We start from the raw sequence: 4,507 nt of genomic DNA, 5'->3' as shown, positions 1-4,507 counted from the left end.
AACAAAATTAAGGGATTAAATTGACGTCCTAACACATGAGCATCTAACCTATCAAACTAAAGCGAATTGAAAGGAATAACAAAAGCGCAGCCACACTTCATAATCACATAAAAAGAAATAAGGGAATAAAAGTGCATCCACATACCACAATCATATAAAAAAAATAAAAGAAATAGAGGGAGAAGAAGAAGAAGATAGAGAGAGATAGAGGAAAGGGAGAATGAGATTAAGGGTTTAGAGAATGAGATACCTTGATGTGCTTGAATACTTGAATAAACTCACCATGGCTTCCTCTTCTAAATCTCCATGTCTTGTCATCAACATAGGAACTTAGACTAGGAAGCTTTAAACTAAAACTATTACAACCATTAAACTAGACTTATGAAATCAAAACTAAGAACTTGAAATCAAAACTAAGAACTTAAGCCAAAAATAGGAAAAGAAGAGAAAATTTCACTAAGTGAATGAAATAAAAATTACACTAAAAAACTGAATTAAAATTGAACTAGAAACTAACTAAAAACTGAACTAAAACTACTAACTTCTTACAACCCAGAGGGTAAGGGGTATTTATAAGAGGAAGAGAGGAGAAGAGAGAAGAGGGAAGTGTAGGAGAAATATTCCCTAAGAAAAGAGAATATTCTCTTCTCCTTCCTCTTTACAATGCCTTGAATCCTAAGAAAAAAGAAAAATAGAAAGAAAAAGAAGAGAAGATTGTTTACATGAACTTCTATTTCTAGAAAAGTAAACTTCCAATTCTAACAAGTGCTTCATTTTCTTTGTAGATATCTTCTCCAAGCAATAAAATCAAAGCATCTTTGATTTTTCAACTTTCCATAGGTGAGAGAATATCTTTCAAAATAAATCTATCCCAAGTAGAATTCCAGAAGTGCCCTTGAGAAGTTGGAGGAGAAAGAGAGTAAGGGTGATGACTAGGATTCCTTCAAGAATAAATAAAATATCTATTCTGTCCTTCAGAAAACGTGGAGCATGGGGTGCTTATATAGGCCTCACCATTGTGTTCCTTGCGAAAAATCACCCAAAATAGACCCAAATTTCGTCCAATTTGGAGTTCGGGAGCCCAAGATATCTCAAGTTGAAGTTGGACTGTCCAGAGCCCTCCAAATGGAATCTTTCGGGTACAAGAAATATAACTTCTGGTTATTGCGTTAAGACCCCTGGCATCTGAACTTTTGCTTCATTTTGTCCCTGTCCGACTGTCGCATCTGAACTTTTGCTTCATTTTGTCCCTGTCCGACTGTCAATAATTACAAATAAACCCCTATAGACCATTTTCGCACTGCGTTATGGAAACATCCATAACTTCTTCGTTTCAACTCGGAATCAAGTGCCGTTTGAACCGTTGCGAAGCTGACTCGATGGGCTACGCATCCAAGCCATTAACACCTCTAAACAGCTTAAAAACATTTCCTTAGCATCATCTCCTCCATTTTCACAAGAATTCACCTAAAACCTGAAAAGCACAAGAAAGCACCGAGTAACTCTGTCCAATGTGGTAAAATATATGTTTTATGCCCTAAGATTTCACACATAAATGTGCTCATCAGTATCAGTTTAGTCTTTTTTGCTCTCACGAGTTTTGTCTTTTCGCTCACACGAGCTCTTCCTGGTTCTGGAGCCTTCTGTTCCACTTCATTTTTTTTCGCTGCTTTCTTGATTTTTCTTCTCTGATTCGTCTCTCATGGAGACTCCATCAGCTACTCCGAGTTCTTGTTCGCCGCTGGTTACTCTCAATGTCTCACCATACCTTTCTCTCAAGCTTTCTGCAATTAATTTCCCTTTGTGGCGCGCTCAATTCATCCCGCTGCTTAGAGGTTACGATCTATTAGGTTTCATTGACGGCAGTTGTCCTCGTCCATTGCCGCCAGCTGATTCGCCTGATTCGAATGAGGCTGCCCTAGCTCTGCAATGGGACAGGCAAGATCAACTCATACTGAGTTGGATCATATCCTCGTTGTCAGAGAATGCTCTGTCTCAGGTTGTGGCTTCTCCCACCTTCAAGCATGCTTGGGATACACTTGCAAGAATCTATGCTCCCTCCTCTCGCACGCGTATCTGGGATCTCAAAGATCGCCTCTCTCGTCTACAGAAGGGATCGGATTCTATTGCTGCCTATCTTTTGAAACTCAGATCCATCTCGGATGCTCTGGCTGCCATTGATCAGCCGATCAGCGATGAAGATCTAGTGCTAACCACACTTCACGGTTTGGGCCCTGATTATCGCGATTTTGTGACATCTATTTGCCTGAGAGCTGATCCGGTTTGCTTTGTGGATCTTACCGATCTACTTCTCGGTCATGAGAGCTTCCTTTACTCCATCACCGATGAGGTTGCATCTTCTATTGCTACGGCCAATGTGGCATCTGATTCAGCCAGAAATGCTCTATATCAAAGCAATAAGCGATATGTGAACGCTCGTTTCAATCGCAACCGTGGTAACCGACGCCAATTCCAGCGCTCTGCTTCTCGCTCTATAGATCATGAACAATATTCTTTCAACCCTGTTGCTCAAAGATCTCAAGATCAAGTTCAAGATTCTGGATCCAACACTCATTCTCGCAGTTATGGCAAATCTGTGAGTACTCAATCTCAGAATGGTTCTGGCTTTGGTGTTCCAACATCTTCTTCTCGATCTGGCTTTGGTAATGGTTGTCAAATCTATGGTAACGAAGGACACTCAGCCTCACTGTGTCCCCAACATTACAACCATGCTTTTCTTGGTAATTTCTATTTCTCTTCTTCTGCTCAATCTTCTTGCACTAATTCGCAGTCTTCTTACACTACCTGGTTGCTAGATTCCGGTTCTAATAACCACCTGACTGCATATATGAGCAATCTTGCTCTGAGTGAACCATTTTCTGGTACTGAGCATATAATAGTAGGCAATGGTCAAGGTCTGTCAATAACTAGCACTGGTTCTGCTTCTTTACTTGCTCCTTCTTGCTATTTTAAGCTTTCAAATATTCTCTGTGTGCCTGAAATTCATAGAAATTTACTTTCTATTCAACGTTTTTGTCAAGACAACCACACCTTTTTTGAATTTCATTCTGGTTGGTTTTTTATCAAGGATCAGGGGACCGGCCAGACATTATACCAAGGCCAGAGTAAAAATGGGCTCTATGAGCTGCACCTCCCACTGCTGGGTACTTCTGTTTCTCATTCTGTTGTTCATGCTTCCATGGATAACTGGAATTCAAGACTTGGACATCCCTCCTTTCGTATTGTGAAACATATTGTTCATTCATTTGCTTTACCTGTATCTAGTACCATTTCTACTATTTGTAAGGCATGTAACTGCTCTAAGAGTCACAGACTCCATCTTCCCATCACACATACTATTAGTACTGCACCTTTGGATTTACTGCACTGTGACGTTTGGGGACCAGCCCCGGTTATCTCTCATGATAAATACCGCTATTATGTTCTGTTTGTAGATGACTACAGCAAGTACTCTTGGCTGCATCCTCTCTCTAAGAAATCCGATGTGTTACCTATATTTTCTCGGTTCAAACTCATGGTGGAAAACTTCTTTTCTACAACAATTAAATGTTTACAAACAGATGGTGGTGGGGAATTTTTGGGTTTGGATCCCTTCTTGGGCTCTCATGGCATTTCAAGGAGAATCTCTTGTCCTCATACTCAGGCCCAGAATGGAGCAGCAGAATGCAAGCATCGCCACATTATAGAGTCCGGGCTTGCCCTGCTGTTCCATGCTGGTCTACCAACTTCCTTTTGGTCTTATGCCTTTTCTACTGCAATTTACTTGATAAATAGATTGCCTTCTTCCTTGCTTCAGCACGATAATCCCTTACACTGTCTTTTTGATACCCAACCAGACTATTCCTTTTTGAAAACATTCGGTTGTCTCTGCTTCCCTTGGCTACGGCCTTACAGTACACATAAACTTGAGCCACGATCAAAATCGTGTGTGTTTCTGGGCTATTCCCTAACTCATAAGGGATATAAGTGTTTTGATGCTTCTGCAAATAAGATGTACATCAGCCGACATGTTGTTTTTGTTGAAGATGTCTATCCACTTCAAACCACATCCACTTGGAATGGGTCACTCCAACACATTATTGATACTTGGTCCCAACTGAGCAATCCATCTTCTGGATTAGATTCTGCACCTGAGGTCTCAACCGTGCCCGTCCAACCACCACCGTTTGTAGCAGGCCCATGTGGCCCATTGCAACCTACTGAAGTTACTGCTTCTTTGCAGCCACATGTGGTAGTTACAGGTCCGTTAAGTGGTTTTGGCCCATTTGATGATACTGACTCTTCCCGCATCTCTATATCTGATGTCCAACTTATTGGCCCATCAAGTGGTCCACCTGCTCCTTCCAGCCCAACACGGGGTACAGAGTGTGACCGTGCAGCATTACCTAACATGAGTGCACCAATGCACCCTATGACCACTCATTCTAGAACTGGGTCCTTACGTGCGCCAACGCGCTTTAATCTCATCGTTGCCTCTCCTAGTATT

This window comes from Telopea speciosissima, chromosome 3, assembly GCF_018873765.1.
Source record: "Telopea speciosissima isolate NSW1024214 ecotype Mountain lineage chromosome 3, Tspe_v1, whole genome shotgun sequence".
NCBI lineage: Eukaryota > Viridiplantae > Streptophyta > Magnoliopsida > Proteales > Proteaceae > Telopea > Telopea speciosissima.
This window is presented reverse-complemented; position numbering follows the sequence as displayed.